This window comes from Eptatretus burgeri, chromosome 17 (assembly GCF_056783735.1).
Source record: "Eptatretus burgeri isolate ZD-2024b chromosome 17, Ebu_testis_v1, whole genome shotgun sequence".
In the NCBI taxonomy this organism is placed as follows: Eukaryota; Metazoa; Chordata; class Myxini; order Myxiniformes; family Myxinidae; genus Eptatretus; species Eptatretus burgeri.
Window position 1 is genome coordinate 21,615,010 of NC_140977.1, and position 19,673 is coordinate 21,634,682.

General features: G+C 45.7%; 1 protein-coding gene across 7 annotated transcripts in view; it reads right to left on the bottom strand.

Moving 5' to 3' along the window:
- The window catches only part of RAPGEF2 (Rap guanine nucleotide exchange factor 2), a 201,489-nt gene that overhangs the window by 100,702 nt on the left and 81,114 nt on the right, over positions 1–19,673 (bottom strand). The window contains exon 1 of one of the 7 annotated variants that reach the window (XM_085861244.1): positions 6,238–6,778. The exons of the other annotated variants lie outside the window; for them this stretch is intronic. The gene's annotated coding sequence lies outside the window, so the exon portion shown is untranslated. Of the gene's footprint in view, positions 1–6,237; positions 6,779–19,673 lie in introns of those variants that run through there. 7 annotated transcript variants of the gene reach the window in all.

Consider the following 19,673-nt stretch of genomic DNA (forward strand, 5'->3'; position numbering starts at 1 on the left):
CGCCAATACTAGCCGCTGCTAAGCATCGATGCTCTCAACAGGCCACATTCGATATCGGTGCAAAGCCATCTTTGCTCAAAGGAACGTGGACCAGAACAAATGGAAAGTCAGCATCGGGGAAGAGAATGTTCCTGAATATTTCAGCCGTTTCCGTTGAAAGGCAAGAGGCACATTCGTTTCATCTCAATATGCCTGTATTAATAGGATGAAAGTTTTAGGGTTCTTTGACTGATGTTGCATCTTGACTTCCACCCTTGGGCAAAATCCACCCTCACGGCCTCGTGTTGATCCCTCTTGCTGCTTTTGCTTCATCACTTTCTTCATGCATTTCCCCTCCTCCGCCCTCTCTCTTTGGGTTCATTTTCTTTTCCTCACTTCCTTTCTTCATGCATTTCCCCTCTCCCTCTCTCTTTGGGTTCATTTTCTTTTCCTCACCTCATTACCCATCCTCTCCAATCTCACAGCTCTTTTCCCTTGCCACCGAGAATGTTACACTTCCACCAAAATGCTTTGGAAATCAGCGATTTGTGCAAGCAGCATGGCCCAATTCGTTCAGTAATGCTACGTATGTGCGGAGTAGAGGTGGTGAGGTGTGTCCTTAAAAAAAACATAATAATTAAAACAGAAATCGAGGATGAAAAGGTGCATTGAGTTTTCATTTACGTCAGAGGATTGTGGCACCGTACCCCGCTTGGGCTTAGTGACGCAGTAATGAGTCCTCGCTCGGAGTATGGTGATGTGGTACACACTCTGTGACTTAAGTACTGTGCCTTGACAAGGGACGTTGTATGTGGCGCTCTTCTCTGGGGAACTGTGCTCTCAGCAAGATACTGGTATTGCCAGGGAAACAGCGAGTGGGAGAAATGATTGTACCACTGCATTTTGCAAGAAGAAGCTTCTCAAGACGTTCCACTGCAGAATGTTTCATGGCAATGGGAAAATAACCCTCCTCCCCCACCCCGCTCTCCCCCCCACCACTCCCGACCCACCTGCTTCACAACCTCCAACGGGTATTCGTTCACGTGGATGAAGACAAATCGTACACGTTGTATGAATCAGCAAATTAAATGGTGCAAGTGCTTGGGCATCAGCCCTATGGCTTAAACAGAAACGATTGCATCGCTCATGGCTGACTCAACCTGATAACAGAGTGTCTTGTCTGGAGTTTCATGATTGCACACAAAATGTGGATCTCAGGATGGAAAATGAGCAGCTCTTTATGAATGCAATGTGTGTATATATATATATATATATATATATATATATATATATATATATATATATATATATATATATATATATATATATATATCTATATATATATATATATATATATATATACTCATCATCTGCACAATGACATTTCCATTGTCTCAGTGATCGGCCAATGGTATATCTGTGCAGCACTGGAGTACAAGTTTAATCTCGTCAGGGGATATTCGAGCATTATTATTATTTTGTTCACTCATGTAATGCTCTGATTATTTATCAAGAAAGTCAGGCATCCTCTCCCATTTCTCTTCTCTCAATTTCCCCCCGGAAGCCACATCCCCATTGAAATCAACCCCAATTGCTCAAATCTACCCTCAGAATTCCCTTTCTCCTCGCTATGATATATTTTTTTCTCCCCTAAAATTCCGAGAGTCCCCAACTTTTTCTTGCATCACTCAATCTGAAGTCTGGCAGGATGGCCCAGAGGTATGCACACTCGCCTCAAAGCTGTCCAGCCTGGATTTGAATCCTGACCCAGCTATAAACTGTCATCCTGATGTTTCATCAATGTGTGCAGTCCCTCGGATGGACATTAAATTGGGCATACGGCATAAGTTGGTGGAGATTAAAGATCCCATGGTGTCCTTCGTAGAGTCTAGAGTCGGCAAGCTATCACCAGCACACTCATCAAATTACAAATTGCTGCCCTATCATACACAGGACATTGCATCAGTGGCACAGCCATACCATCCATCCATCCATTGGGACCATGCACTGAGCAGAGCATTGATGCTGCCAAAGCAGTCTTCTGGGCTATTGGGCACAATTCTGGATGGGTCACCACGACGACACAGTATACCAGCAATCTGGTACTCATTTTGCCGACTTCGGAAGGATGACAGGCAGAGTCAACCCCATCTGATATTAATTCAACAACTGAGTGGGATTTGAACTCGGGATCCGAGGATCCCCAACTCACCACCGGAACAATTAAGCCAACACCAGGCATACAGTCATACCCTCAGCCAATTATGCCACCCCACAGCCATGTGCTGCATTAGAAAGAAGAAGATTCAATCTGTTGTGTACCATCTTCCCCAACTTGCCAAACGACCAACCAATCCCATTAATTGACTCGCCAGCCAGTCTCATGTCGACCCCTTGGCCAGCCCAATGCCGATCTCACCGGCCGGTCCCAGGCCGACCTTGCCGGGCAGCACCATCCCTACCCTCATGAGTAATAATGAGGGTAGGGATGGGTCTGGTCGGGGGGGGGGTAGAATCAGACCCATCGCTACCCTCCGACCAGCCCCATCCATACCCTCTGACCAGCCCCATCCCTACCCTACCCTCCAATCAGCCCCATCCCTACCCTCTGACCATCCCCATCCCACCCCTACCCTCTGGCCAGCCTCATCCCTACCCTCTAAACAGCCCCATCCCTACCCTCTGACCAGCCCCATCCCTACCCTCCGACCAGCCTCATCCCTACCCTCCGAGCAGATTCATCCCTTTCGTCTGACCAGCACCACGCCGACTTCTCCAACCAGCCCCGTCCGTACCCTCTGACCAGCCCCATCCCTACCCTCTGACCAGCCCCATCCCTACCCTCCGACCAGCCTCATCCCTACCCTCCGACCAGCCTCATCCCTACCCTCCGAGCAGATTCATCCCTTTCGTCTGACCAGCACCACGCCGACTTCTCCAACCAGCCCCGTCCGTACCCTCTGACCAGCCCCGTGCTGACTTTGCCGGCCAACCCCAACCCTACCCTCCGTCAAGCCCTTTCCCTACTACTTAAGCAACTTCATCACGATTCTCGGTGTCCCTTGATAAAGCAAAACTCTGAGGACTGCAACAATCGTTGACCGGTTTAAACCTATTTTCAATAACCAGTCATATCTTCTGAGATTTATTCTTGTGCGACATTTGATGCATTGTAACATGCCTCGAAATAAATGTTCACTGAAACCAATGGTATTTGTTTTTTTGTGACACAAGATTTGCATTCTTCTTGATTATGAATTCTGCACAAGCAAATTGATAACAGTGGACAATGGCACGTCTTTTTGCCTTTTTACTGCAAGCATTCACACAATGCTGCATTGTCACTGAAGCTGAGAGTGTTTAATTGAAACCTCATGATGAGGAGAGAGAAAGAAAAAAAGAAAAATGCCAACGCAGCGCGGTCCCAAGTCTGGCGAGCGTCGAGTGCGGCACAGATGTGCAGATGTGCAGATTTCACAATTCCTGTCTGGGAGACCATTTTCCTCCGAAACTCAGCAATTATCACTAACTCGCACAATATGGAGCGGTCTTGTAACCGGAGTCATTGCTTATACTTGAGAGTAAAATTATAGATTCCATTTTTATTTTTTCTACTCCATTCACGTCAAAATGCCGATGCACCACGAGCATCTGGGAACGTTCAACACTGCCAAGCGCCCTTGTGGGTGACAACTTAGCTCGACGGAGTCATGCACCTTCCTCACACTCGACAGCAGCAAGAGGAAACCCACCTGCCGCCAAAATAAAAGGCTGCAGGTATCAGTCAGATAATGAAGCCTCAATAAGGGAATTTTAAAAAATGGGTTAGCTTGAAATTCCAGAGAATGCAGAATGCATTTTGCCATATAAATGAAAACCTCGCTCTTCGACGAGTCAACACGTGGCACACCGAATAGAAGCAATAAAACAGGACATCGCCAACCTTAGAAGCTCGATTCCCACAAGGGTACTTCTTCGGTGGAAATCGATCGTTCTACCACACACCATCTAAGATCTTCAGGATGTATCATCCTTATGGATATGCAGATTGTAATTAGGCAGTGCAAAAACATTTTTAATTTTTTTTTTCAATTTCAAACACGCGACTCGTTCATGGAAGAGTAAAAGTACCCTGGTGAGACGAGATATTACTTGAAACAAGAGCACAAAACTGTACGCAGCAGGAATCAGTCAAGCTCCACAGAGGCCACAAATTACATTAGGGCTCTTGGTGCAACATTACATTTGTATATCAAACTGAAAATTGTCTGCAGGGGGTGAACAAGGATGTAATTGCATAATTGCAGAATCAGGCACCCTCGCTCCCCCCCCCAAAAAAAAAATTAATAATAGCACATAGACCGAATACTTTTGATCGGTTCAGTTTGAAATACTGTATTTAACATCCAAAACAATCGGTAACGGAATCATTCAAGTAACACATAAACCACCAAAATGCAGCGAGAATAAGAAGAGGAAACACTGCCTGGGTCTTTGATTACGAGTCGGGCGAGACAGCGTCGCAAGGTCATGATGATGGTCGGTCAACTGCTAAGTGAGCTGGCAAAAGTAAGTGGGTGAGCTGATCGGACATGGTGTTCTACATATGCAATTGTGATGTCATAACGAGGGCACCTATGACGTCTTTTTTTTATCACACTCATTCTCCATGAGGAGTACTTGCTACATGCCAAATTTCAATTTTTTCCCCTTGGTGCGGTTTCAGAGATACAGAGGTCCAAAGTTTTTCTGTTTTTCCAATATGGCTGCCACACCACATCACCTATGACATCATAATTATCATTAAAACATTCTACACGAGTCGTCGCACCAATGGTAAAAATTTCATCTCAATCCGACAAGCGGTTGCGGAGAAAAACACGAAAGTTCTGTGCGGACAAACAAACAAATGAAATTGCTCGTTGGGCAAGGAATTGCTGGAATAACTTTGTCATATCGCCATGATCTCTGAAAAACAAAAACCTTGAAATCAATTTGGTTCTTACAAGTCGATAGTGCTCCTGTTTAATGAGTTATAGCACTTAGTTTGGTCATGATCATAACTTGGAAGTCAATCGGACTTGAAATGGCGTTTTTATCGCAATTTGAAATATTTGACCCGACCCCCCTGACATTCGACCCCCGACCGCTAAGAATGGTGTTGGTGTGACACCGCAATGAGACATATGGTTGGATGCAGTATTGGAAGATGCACATTTTGGATTTGGTTTGAAGTTGATACGACCATTTTAGCGGACGTTATTGCGAAAATAAGAATTTTGGTGACCTTGACCTTGACCTTTGACCTAGATTCACCAAAAACGACAAGTGTCTAAGTTGGATCATGGCCAACGTCTGTACCCAGTTTGGTCATGATCGCTGAAATGGTGTGGCTGCTACAGGGTAAACAAACACACAAACAGACAGATGCACAGAATGACACACACAACCGACCAACATAATTGCCGAAATCCGAAGGATTCCGGCAATTAACAAACAAACAAACAAACAAACAATCAAACGGACCCAAATGCAATACCCTCTCCTCTGGCGAGAGTAATAACGCAGAAGTGAGGAGTCACAAGGCGACAAGAAAATGTCGCCTCCAGGTCAACGGTTGAAGAGCTCAGCAGGCCTTCCCCCACTGCGGTGATCAACTGTGTCAGTATGAATTTTTCCTTGTGAGTGCCCGCTCAGTTGTTTGACAATAAATATGTATTGTTTTAAAAGTGCATCAAAAATGTAGAAAAAAATAAATAAACATTTTGATCCGCTCAATTTAAAGCGATCGAACTCAGATTATACGAGTCATCATACAGCAGGAACAGCTTCAAAAACAGCAGGAGCTGGAAGCCAACTTCAGCACGTGGTGACCCATCAATTGGCGGAAGTCAAGCAGTCCATACCAAGGTGGGCCACTTCCTGAAAAAATTGGCTCAGGGAAAGTCATATGCAAGCTGAACAACCTCTCTGCTGTATACAAGCCATAAACAGAAAAGAATAACAAGAAAAATGTGAATAAGGTCATCTGCGGCCATCAATTATTTCTTGCCTCAAGGCGACTCGTCTACTGATTGAATGCCAGAGCAGCTACTGTGTTTAGGGCTGCTCACCAGATGCACGGAGTCTCAAATAGCAAGAAAAACAAAAGGCCGCAGGCTCGTCGACCTGGATAGCATTACGGCTACGAGAACAGTAGGCCTGGATACAAGTTCTCATGCAAACTGCAACTCCGGTGACGCTCACAACTGCTCTTACCTTTGCCGTTCAAAAATAGACCGAGCAAGTCATAGTTGTCTGAGATCCAGCGTCGTCTTATCCAGCGATCACTACCTTGGCATGGAGCTTGGTGTCTGGCCTACCAATGGGTCGCGTGATCAACAGCTCCATATTATCCTCATTGTCCCACAATTAAGATTAACATTCGTCAGAGCGTGCTCATGAAAACAGATTGGCCAATCAGCTGTCGGCATGAAGAGTCAAGTCAAAAACACATTCTTTCAAAAAGAAAAAGTGAGGCTGTCAAAATTGGTTCCCTTTTCAAAATTTACTCCAGCGTCTTTTTGATGCGCACACATGAACAAGCCACCCGTAAGATCCCAAACTGGTATTTTGGACTGAGTGCCAGAGAGAGAGAGAGAGAGAGAGAGAGAGAGAGAGAGAGAGAGAGAGAGAGAGAGAGAGAGAGAGAGAGAGAGAGAGAGAGAGAGAGAGAAAAGCCGGCATCGCATTTGATCAGCTGTTTCACAAGATCTCTAAAGCTCCATGATGCCTCGGTGAGAAGCACACGCTACATGAAATCTCTCCCTTGGATAGCTTCAATCCTTGGTGCAAGGGGGCGGTGAGTCCGAGGGAATCAGAAAGAGGGTTTGTCGAGAAGGGGGTGGAGATGGAACACGTGATGCAAGGGAGGGAAGGGTTTGCCCAGAGGGAGTTTCAGAACGCCAGACAGCCTGTGCCCAGGCACGCTGCGATGATCTTGCCTTCACTTGCCCAATGCGACTCCAGTTCAGCCAAAAAGACTTGCAAAGAAGATGGAAACGTACACGAGAGTCGGGCAGTTTCCCCATTAGCAGGGCAGGCAGGGACAACAGTGTTCTTGTAATATATGCACAATCACTCATTGTTATTCGCTCATCTACCTTCTCTCCAAATGACACCTCCTCTCCCTCAACAACCCAAACCACCTATTTCCCGTCAATCAGCCATCCAAGTTCTGTATTCGATCCATCCATTGGGACCATACTCTGTGCAGAGCGTTGGTGCTGCCTAAGCAGTCTCCTGTGCTACTGGGCACAATCAGAACGGGTCGCTACTCCAACACAGGATACCAGCAAGCTGGCACTCATTTTACCGACCTCGGAAGGATGACAAGCAGAATCAACCCCACCTGGTATTAATTCAACAGCCGAGCGGGATTTGAACTCAGGATCTTGGGATCCCAAGCCCACCACCCTAACCATTAAACCAAGACCAGGCATCAATATTGTATTGACATACATATTTGAAGTTTGTCACCAAGATATAAGCACATCTTGAAGGACATGATGAACCTTCATGCTTTTTGTTTTATAGAAGGCAAGTCTTTTTGCTGAAAAGCATGTGACTTTTTAATGCCTTCGAGTTGGACAAAATGGTGCTTTTCAAACACAACTCTGAGACCAAATTATCATAATTATCCTCCTCCCTCGATCTCTCGTGACCCACCACTCCCCTCCCCCACCACCTTCCCCACCACCAGGCAACACAATTAAGTCATTGTGCTACTACTGCCATGGCAAGCTCACCTGTCAGTTCCTTTCCCCAACAGCATTCCACAGCACAACCCTCTACTGGAGTTATTTTCCTTGTGCTTTACAAACATGCACCGCAGGCTTCTCAAACCAACCTCGGTCTGGATGCCTGAGGCTCATGGGAACCTTTGTGATTTGGGATACAGTTAAAGTCGAAGCAAACCACAATCTGGCGAATCCAATTTGCTTGAAGGGCACATACGAATCTGATGAAGGAGGAGGGCAGGAAAGGACAGGCTTTCCTCGTCTGACTGCCTTGTACCGTGATGAGTGCGCAGATCTGAAAGCACAAGACTCCCTGGAAGATGACCGCGAAAGCTTGCGGACCAGCCTGACGGAATGACAAGGTCACTGCCTTGGCAGATCTCAGGTGCAAGGTGCCAGAAGGTTCACGGATATCGGGTGGAGGAAAATAAATGTTAAGGTGATGGCATGGAGCTTCTGAGGTTAATATTGAAAACAGAAGTGAATGAAAATGAGGAACAAATTTTTTTTTTTAACAATAAACCCCGCAGTGGTCCATGTTGGGGGTCGAGGAGAGTTGGGGGCAAATGTAAACCACTCGAATACAATCACTTGCAAAAACATCAACTCCTTATTGACAACAGTAAATATATTTCAAGATAACACCGAAAATCCACCATGTCGCCAAAATACCGCAAGGATGATACGGAGGAACAATTAGCATAAAATACAGGCTTGGGCCGTTGTTCATCCATGGTCAATTTATCCGTCGCTTCGCCCACACCGACATCTACATGAGAGCAGAGTCGAGTGAACAAGAGCTTGTGAAAGCACAAGCTGCCTTATAACAGTAATTACAAACTTTGCAACTTCGCAGGTGAGAAAACAGATTTGGGTTCGAAGTGTTTTGCAATTTTTTTTTTCTTTCCTTCCTAAAAACAAATGTTTTACTTGTGGTATCAACTGCCATCCCATGACATCTGCATTTACATATGATACCCAAATATGGCCTGTTAAGAGCAAAGCTCCAAAACAAGATGGACGTGACGATGCATTAGAAGACGTCCTGTGCTTGATGGGCAGTCGAAAAATATTTTCCCAACTATGAAGGAGTGAAGGCAAAGTAGAAGGAACTTAGTGAGGAAGCTGAGGGCGTGTGGGGGGGGGAGGAGGGGGATAGAAGACAGGTATGCTGGATGAAGGAAATAGCCAAGGTAGTTCGTGAAAAGTCAGTTTGGAAGAGGACAGAGAGGATCAAGGATAGAGGGGGAGAACTGGATGCAGGGTTACTGCACTTGCATGGGCAGAATACGAAAGCAGCAAAGAGCTGTGAATGAGACGAGGAATGATGTAGAAACAGATGTGTAGAGAAATTAGATGACGATGGTGGGAAGGAGATGGTCTATGAATTGGCCCGAGACAAGGACGAGGATGGTAAGGATGTGAAAAGGAGGTTGGGGGGAAGGGGCGGATTAATCAAGGATGGAGACGGGAAGTTGGTGACGGAAAGGGAGGTAGCAATGAAGGTATGGGAAGGCTATTTCAAGGTCAATGGCCCTGGTGTTCATTACACTGGCAGAAGCATCAGGAATGATCGTTCCCAAATGTAAGGGCAGCGTGCTACACCTCCAAAATGCTCTTCAACACCCCCCGCCAACCTGGGACCTTTCCTCCATTCCCACCCATGGCTTGCTAACATAACTATCTCTTTAACTTGACGATGAATGAGCTTAAATCACCAAAGGACGAGTTGGATAGCAATGCAGCGCAATCTGACACTTAATACGGGTGATGGAATGCTCGAAATGTGACCTAGCGTTTGAAACGTTGAACTTGACGACACGTTTTTGGAGCAGTGTACCAGTAAATTTAACATAACAAGGGAAGGGGAAAAAAAATCTTATCCCATACACAGGGAAACAGAATAACGTGTGCGATTGAATGCACTCGCTTCTCTAAAATACAAGGTAAACGGAAATGAATTTTTTAATCTTTCGCCTAACATTATGACTGCTTGCTTTTCTCTCCTTAACAGGTTAGAAGTGTACAGATATTATCACGTCTATTTGCAATACGGGACTTTCAAAATGATGTTTGCGGCCCCCAGATTGCTCGGCGCGCAAGCGCAGAATCAAGCCCCGGGAAGCAGCAGTCTTCGGGGGCACGGTAGAGTATGTCGTGTGTGTGTGTGTGTGTGTGTGTGTGTGTGTGTGTGTGTGTGTGTGTGTGTGTGTGTGTGTGTGTGTGTGTGTGTGTGTGTGTGTGTGTGTGTGTGTGTGTGTGAGATAAGTAATGTTACTTAAAATGGCTCACAGGGCTTCTAAAAGAAGCCGAAAATACTTTGTGAAGCACCTGAGAGAAAGGACTGTGCCTCCACACAACCAAAGAGTTGCAAAACTTTCTCTGCTCACCAAAAAGGCAGCTGCCGATACTGCAAAAACCCCCTGATGACGTGGTTTGGTGCATGGCCCGAGTGGACGGGCGTGTGCTACCCAAACCACCGATGGATCGCCACCAGTGAGTGGACTTTGAACCTTGCGAGAATGCCTCGTGAGAACGTAGCAGGCTTGGCGATTTATTTAATAGACATCTGCAATGGGAAAGACGATGCCGTGTGCCATTACCGAGTAATGGTGACAATCTTTGAAAGAGGAAATCTTCCCAACTTGAGAATACACAAAGCTTGTGCCAGCTACATTTATGTGTGAGCTGGATGTATCAGCTAGACGTCCCTGAGGAAGACGCCGTATCTGGTTTGGGTGCTTCTGAACACTGATGGGAAGGACATCTTGTGATTGTACAAGCTGAGTTTTAAAAATCAACTGTTAAACGATATTTACTATTAATCATGTTGGGTGCACGGGGAGGGGGATGGTAGTGGAAGTTGTGAGGGTCGTTATAAATAGAATTACAACTCTGCTGACGAAGTCGCCAGAAGCATTACGTTTTGGGGTTGGCCGTCCGTCCGTACATTACACACGTCCGCCCGTGCTCATTTACCGTTTTCTTTTCAACAACTGATCCGATTGACACAAAATTTTCACCATAGGTGCAACGACTCATGAAGAAAGTTTAAATTTTAATTATGACATCATAGGTCATGTGGTGTGCCAGCCCTGTTGGAAAAAAAGGAAAAAAAAAAAAAAAAAAAAAAAAAAAAAAAAAACTTTGTACCTCTGTATCTCCAAAACCACTCCATGGAAAAAAATTGAAACTTGGCACGTGTGAAGTACTCCTCATGGGGGATAAGTGTGATTTTTTTGGATGATGTCAAAGGTGGCTTCGTTATGACGTCATAACTGCATACATCGAACGCTTTACCCGATCATTATGAAAATTTTTGAGGGTCATCTCGAGCTGAATTGTTTGGGGGAATTGTCATCAATCGATGTGAAACGTCATAGTGATCCAGTCGTCATGGGGAATACGTTTTTTTAAATTTCAACCTGATCGGACGCATGGTCTGGCAGCCAGAATCCTTTAATATTTTGAATCTATTTTCAGGGATTTCAATCAAACTTGGTACAGGATGTATAATGATGTAATAATGTGGGCGGAGGCAAATGTGACGACTCCGCAACGTCAGAGAGCACCCTTAAAGTTTTTGTTTGGTTCCGGGGCCAACAAGAGAAATTATATGAGATTTATGCATCTGTTGCTAAAGGGAGAGGTGTGTGTGTGAGGTGGGACCTACAAATATATATGTGTACACACACACACACACACACACACACACACACACACACACACACACATACACACATACACACATACACACACACACACATACACACATACACACACACACACACACACATACACACACACACACACACACACACACACACACACACACACACACACACACACACACACACACACACACACACACACACACAGCCAAAAGTATGCGGACACCCCTTCTCATTCGTGAATTTCAGACACACCCATTGCTGACAGGTGAATAAAATCAAGCACACAGCCATACCATCTCCATAGACAAACATTGACAGTTGAATGGGCCGTACTGAAGTGTTCAGTGACTTTCAACGTGGCACCGTCATAAGATGCCACCTTTCCAACAAGTCAGTTCATCAAATTTCTGCCCTGCTAGAGCTGCCCTGGTCAACTGTAAGTGCTGTTGTTGTGAAGTGGAAACGTCTCGGAGGAGCAACAACAACTCAGCCATGAAGTGGTAGGACGCACAAGCTCACAGAATGGGACCGCCGAGTGCTGAAGCGAGTGGCATGGAAAAATCGTCTGTCGTTGGTTGCCTCACTCAGTACCGAGTTCCAAACTGACTCTGGAAGCAACGTCAGCACAAGCACTGTTCGTCAAGAGCTTCACGAAATGGGTTTCCATGGCCGAGCAGCCGCACCCAAGCCTAATATTGTTGCGGAAATGGGCCCTTAGTGGGTTATTAAATATAGGATTAGCCCAGATCCCCCCTTAAATGCATGTTTAGCCAGGTTGTGTGGTAATCGGACATTACATGTGTGTCGGGAGGTGTAGCAGGCTGTCCAGTGTTCGTACAGCGTTGGTGTACTGAGAAGCGCCTTGCTTCTTTTTCCTTCCCTCCTTCTAACTAGCCCCGCCCAGCGCTCTGAGAGTGTCGGTCGGCAAGACGCGTCGGCAGCCCATTGGTGGAGAGCGGCTACGGACTCGAGGGATGGACCAATCACGTATCCCCGGAGGCGTTCCAGAAGAGCGAGCCCTGGGAAGGCAAGGAAGAAACGGCTAGTGGGAGTCTGTGATCGGCTGTAAAAATAAACTGGCTGCTTTGTGAGTCGGGGATCGACTTTCGTGAGAAGAGCGAGCTCCAGGAAGGCAGGAGGAACTGCATGAGGGGAGTCGCCAATCGACTTTTATGAGGAGGTCATCAACAGGTTCATCCGGAGTCCAGCGACGGAGCCTCTGACTGTGCCTACTCACTGCACGGCTCGACACGTCTTGTAATCCCATCGATCCGCCTGCGGAGCCCAACACCCTGATTTGGCAGAGTCTGGTGAACAGGCCAGGCCTGGATTTGTATACTGGACCTTGAGAGAAAGCAGCTGGAACCCACCATTGATCTGACTTGTCTTGTGCCGTCGACCTTACGGGGGCTGGACGCGCCGAGGCTGCGTGCGCAAGCGGTGCCGATAAGAAAATGAGCGCCATTTTGCCACGCTGGTGCGCAAGCGGTGCCGGGAGAAGGAGTCCGAGCGCTATCTTGCCACGCGGCGTGCTCGAGCTTGGGCACTCGAATCTGTTGACATCGGCTTCTCATGAGCCGCATTCGTGCCTTTGACACTTTCCCCTCGCCCATGAGGCATCACCAAGTACTCTGTGTCTTGTCTGCATGTTGTCCAGGCCTAAAGTTTCTCGCTAGGGTTCCCCTCGAAACCCGTATCCGCAGCTCCCTAGTTAAGAGCGGGTTATAGATGAATTATAACATTGTCATGAATGCTTTGCTTGTGTCGTGTTTCCCTGATGTGTCCCCAATAAATCTGGCTGATTCATATGAAAGTTGCCGCATTGAGTTTATTCGTGCCGTGCTGAGGAACAATCCGCTCGATTTGTATATAAAACCAAAACGGGCCACAGACTGGCAGACTTCACTCGGTCTCTGACAAACCCAGTCTGTGGCCGGGATCAATTTCCCCAACTGGTAAGGCCCAGGTGTACTTTGGTATCGCGATCCGAGGTGCGTGACCCGAGACCTGTGCCGAGCCAGCCGGCGTTATAACCCCGGAGATGGCGGTGCTGTTAAGTGACGCCGAATCTTCAACATTTGGCTGTCAAGAGTAGGGTGCGAATCCCACCACCGCCGAATCCTTTACAATATCACCATGTGCAATGCCAAGCGTCAGCTGGAGTGGTGTGAAGCTCACCACCATTGGACTCTGGAGCAGTGGAAACACGTTCTCTGGAGTGATGAATCACGCTTCACCATCTGCAGTCTGACGGATGAATCCGGGTTTGACGGATACCAGGAGAACTTTACCTGCTCAAATGCATAGTGCCAACTGTAAAGTTTGGTGTAAGATGAATAATGGTCTGGGGCTATTTTTCATGGTTCGGGCTTGACCCCTCAGTTGCAGTAAAGGTAAATCTTACCGCTGCAGCCTACAACGACATTCTAGACGATTCTGTGCCTCCAACTTTGTGGAAACAGATTTGGGAAGGCCCTTTCCTGTTTCAGCATGCTAATTCCCCCATGCACAAAGCGAGATCCAAACAGAAATGGTTTGTCGAGATCGGTGTGGAAGAACTTAACTGGCCTGCACAGAGCCCTGATCTCAACCCCATCGAACACCTTTGGGATGAATTGGAACGCCGACTGTGAGCCAGACCTAATCGCCCAACATCAGTGTCTGACCTCACGAATGCTCTTATGGCTGAATGGAAGCAAATCCCCACAGCAATGTTCCAACATCTCGTGGGAAGCCTTCTCAGAAGAGTGGAGGCTGTTATAGCAGCAAGGGGGGGGGGACCAACTCCCAATTAATGACCATGATTTTGGAATGAGATGTTGGATGAGCAGGTGTCCACATACTTTTGGCCATGTTGATGGGGTTGCGGAAGGGAAGGTAGGGATGGGGTTGGGGAAGGGAAGGTAGAAATGGGGTTGGGTGGGGGGGGGGATGCAGATGAATACACGTTATAGTTGAGGCTTAATGACTTGGTAGATGTTAACGTTTACACGTGTGCAGATCAACAAACAGACTGTGTACACGTTTTGCAAAATACACAGATAAGCATAACAGGCTTATTTGAAATTGCCACCATCGTTTAATGGTGAAAATTATGTTTAAAAGACTAATTGAATGATGTGCTGGCAATGGCAGGTTAAAAGTGTGTGTGCTTGCAGAAATGAGTCACGAAAAACCAACACACACACACACACACACACACACACACACACACACACACACACACACACACACACACACACACACACACACACACACACACACACACACGTTTCATGATATATAAATAATACAAGTTAACCTGTGTAATTAATTTCATTTAAACGTGAACTCGGCGGATACTCGTCGCACACAGACAAGCCGACTCCATAAGCAGGAGAGATGAGTAAAATATGGTCCACGAGGACAACAGACACAGGGTGAAGAGGCGGCTCAAATTACAAAATAGAGGATTAACAGTCTCCAACTTGCACATAATGCACATCATAAAGGAGTTCCCTTCTTGTTTGTTCATACGCAGCACAAGCTTGTGGGGTAGCATCATTGGCCGAGGACGTGGCTGTGACACCTATGCAATTCCACAGCATCCTTTCTACCGCTTCGGAAAATAATTTGTAATTTGTTCAGAGGACCAGCGATAGGTCGCCTACTCTTTGCAGAGGACACCGTGTGATCTTTAACGTCCACCGACTAATGCCGACAGACGGGACGCCCAGTTTTATAACGTCCACCTGAGGGACGGCACACACAACGATGAATCAACCTGCCTCTAAAACACCGGGATGACAGTTTATGGCTAGGTCGGGACTCAAACCCAGGTGAGACAGCCTCGAGGCGAATGTGCGCACCTTTGGGCCATCCTGTCAGCCCAATGAAGTTCACTTATAAGGAACTTCAACGAAGACGCCATGATAAGCCCATCAAGCTTACGGTTGCCAACCTATCGTCGTTTGTCCGTGCTCTATTATTTTTTTATCTGTGACGTACTGTATGTATCACAGGTCTACAAGAGCTCCGCATGGTTGTTGTTAGTGTTGTTGGGGTTCGATTTTGGACATGTGCACAGCTGCCGGACTCCACCCACCACGGCACCAGATGAAATATGGCCACCATCTTGGTTTTCTGATGGGCCTAACAGAGCAGGCTTGTAGGCCTCTGCTGATGATACACTGCCTGGGTTGATTGCGTCAGATTTCCATTGGCTTTGCTTGGGTCGAGTGTTACGATGAGGGCACAGGAAATTCACCCGACGTCTCTCAGCAGAGAAAAAAACCTTTCCCATTGCTCAGATGTCCATCTCACGCAGAGTTCACATCAGATAATCTACACATGAAAAGGCCAGCCTTTGATTGTTACAGATGTCTGAAGAAGAATGTCCTGATCGCTGGGTTTATTTATTCATTTGTTTTTGAATACAAAGTCTCGGCTCATGGAAGAGGAGGAAAGTAATACATAGGAGAGAAGAAAGGCAACGGGACAACAGATCGATATAATGAGCAATTAATGACTGATTGATGAAAGAAACGAGAGAGGTGATGAGGAACAAAATAAACTGTGAGTAAGAGACCTTTGATCGAGGGAATGGTTAATGGGGGTAGAAAATGTCACTGGGAAAGATGGAGGACGAGATGGTGGTGCACTGCAACCTTGAAGGCCTGAGGGGGGAAATAGTAAGATTGTACCACCTCAGGAATGTAGTTCTGTGAGATATTTCACAAACAAGTGTAAGAGGAAGCAGGTACATATTGCTGATCACATTTTACGAACGTTGGAGGAAAAACTGCTGCTAAATGGCCGTGTTGATCCTCACAATTCAGTTTATTGGGGAGATACAATCCACGAGTCCTCATCAGTGCCCGGTTAAATCCACATGGTGTTATGACATGCGTATGTGTGTCGTCGACTGCCATGTTCACATGAAGGTCGAGCCTCAGAAAGTGGAACGGAGCACCCCCCCCCCCCCCAGGTCAGTGTATGTATGTATATATATATATATATATATATATATATATATATATATATATATATATATATATATATATATATGTGTGTGTGTTTATGTGAGTATGTGTGTAAGTTGCTGTTGCTGTTGTTAATTGCCATCTCCACACGTGAGTGTGTTTCAGGAAATGGAACGGAGACCTTCGCACACACGACTCAATTTCCATCTCTCCCATAAACTCTCAGATTTGTGTTTTGCGTTGCATCAATGAGCGAGCTCTCACATGAACATGAAGCCGGATGTACCGTCTACGAGCATTAATTGATAGATGTTCATGATGCTGTGGTCTATTTCGCCGAAGGGTATAGCGAGTTATCGCCGGCACCGTGGACAAATTCCAAATTCCTTCCCAAAATTAGCACTTCCTCTGGAAAGAACTGGGGACCAGGCAGCCAAAAGATTTTTGGATGACACTTGGCATCAGAGGAGGAAATAATTTTTTGTCCATTCCATAAGGACATGCTTTCCAAGATCTCCTACTGCTACTACTTTAATGGACCCGATCGATTCCACCTTCTTCTGCGGTCAACCACACGAGTTTTCCTTTTCCCTCTATCCCAAGTATCCTTTGCGAATCTTCATCCATTCCAATTTTGATCCTATGTATGTATGTATGTATGTATGTATGTATGTATGTATGTATGTATGTATGTATGTATGTGTATATATATATATATATATATATATATATATATATATATATATATATATATATATATATATATATATATATATATATATATATATATATATATATATGATGCACGCACGCACGCACGCACGCAACAGTAAGTGTCAAAATTAATTCATGGAAACAAAACAAACGTATCATGAAATACCTCCATCATGAAAAAGTTTAAATCTCTAAACTTCTTACCTGGTATTTTGCATTTCAATCACAAGTCAAAGAAAACTGCATCTAAAATAGCGTTCAAGCAAAAAATATGCTTTTGTGACCAAGCTATTAAACAATGCATTGTTCTCCTTTCAGAGGTTTCTTATGAACACGTCGACTCGACCGAATGACGAGCACGTTAAAGAGCCAGTTATTCAAGCATCATGTCATGGATGCCCGGCACAGAGCCAGGAACTGCCATGCGAGAATCGAACGGCTCACTCTGTCCTAAAATGGTGACAAGGGAGAGGTGGACCAGCTATTGGAACTCAAAGGAAAATAAAGGTCGGGAGATGCAAGGAATTTGACCCACTGACCCCATCTCAACCCTGAAAGGTCATTACTTCATGGAAAAGAAGAGAAATTTAAGAAATCAAAGTCATAGGATGGAGCATGGTGGGAAAATGAGGTGGTACCATGTTATGTGCAGCAAACGATTTCAGAGGCAGAAACGAACACACAGCTCAAGTGTCTCGATTTCAAATAGACGGCCAGGTGATGGAGACATCAGTCTCGGCAGTTGACGTCTCTCTGAGCCACGGGTGAAAGACAAAAATGAATGGAAAGTACATCCCGTGATTGTACGACGTGAATCCTTCGGCAGATGAAGGATACAGAAGGTTGAAAGGTCAAACCATTTGTGGGACAGAATGCAGAAATATTTCCATCTTCAAGCATGTGAGTAGAGGCAACTTACTTTAGAAATGCACTTTAGATGGAGGAAACGCAACTTACTTTAGATGGAGGGGGAGGGGGAAATTAACTGGAACCTCGTGGTTCAACTACAAACTTCACATCTCGTAACTCGGTATCTGCATTGACATGCTCGGTATCATGCACGTATCTGCATTGACAGTGATAACTATTTCAAAGAAAGGAAAAAAAAAAAAACTGAGCTGTTAACTAGGCCAGTTGCCTGCTCGTCTTTAATTGCCCACCTTCAACAACTTAACAACCTTGTTTCCCAATTTATAGGTAAAAACAATACTGACGACAGGTGTCTAAAGAGAAGAGTTATGACACGGTTCAAAGTGAACAGGAGCTTGGTGGCCTCACTGTTACAAGGGGTATTCCACAAAAGAGGGGTCAAATAGTTTCTCCTCCCTCCGAACATCCAATTCCAAAAGGGCGTTGTCGCGAGAACACGGCATACGGCTGCAATTTTCATGCCCATGGGGGAAAAAAAGTTTTAAAGCAAGAGCAGACACTAAAGGGAAAGGATATATACGAGAATGTTGTAAAATGGCACAATGATATAGTGTGTGAGCTCAGAGTTTGACAGAAACAAGTGCAAGCTGTTCAAAAGGGTCACAACATGGAAACATGGAACTCGGTCTCCTTCCCACAGGGCAGGCGGTAGAGTTATTTTTTTATTGAAAATATTACAAACTATTGCCCATGTTATATGGGATATGGGCTTTGCAAGTTTCAGCACAACGGAGCCAATCCCCGATGCCCTTGTAAGTCAATACGAGTCGAGGAAATGGACGGGCAAAGCTGTGGGGGGTTGTGGAGAGGTTTGGGGGTCGGTTGGGGGGGGGGTTGAAGCAGTAAAGAATTGTGCTGGCATTTACAACGCTCCATGCACAAATTTTTTTCCCCCTTCAAACCTTACAGACCGTTTCGGCATTTCCCAGCGAGCCGGTCACACAGCTGTGTCAATAGGTAGAATGCGCATTCCTCGGCAATTTAACCCCCACGCTTCCCCTCCTCCACCTTCTCATCTTCCTTTCCCCTGATGTGCCTTCCCGGAAGTTTGAAAATGACCTCAAATTTTCACAGAGGGAAATCTCAAAGATAATGGCGAGACCAATTCCAGTGGTGTCGGCCTGCACTTTTCCGAAGTGAAATGCCAAACGCGAGGCTCTCAAACTACGCATAGTAATTACGTGCAATGAAATATAATTTGAAGTCTTGGTAGGGAGAGGGAGGGAGGCAGGCAGGGGGAGTCTTTCATTACAATCGGGGTTCAACTGGCACTACTGCAGAAATGAACTTGAAACAACTTGGTCGCAGGGAGAAAACCCACCAGCAGGGTTGAGCCAGCCGACCAACGAGGCGCTGTTTAAAGCACCTTTGAGACGACAAGGAAAAGCAGAATCTGCTCCAAATAAACAATCGGACTATATTCAAATTAGTCAGCTTTATATTAAGATACAAAAAGGAAACCCAAAACTTTGTGAATGCAAAAATCGTTTCACATTAACGTCTTCAGAGGAAAGGTTTCTTTGTGCCATTTGATGGAATTGATGGAGTGTAACAAACTACAGCAACAACAAAGTTCCATGGCATGGGAAAGGCAGCAGGCCAACTGGTCTAAAAGTAAAACACAAAAAGCTTTTCTA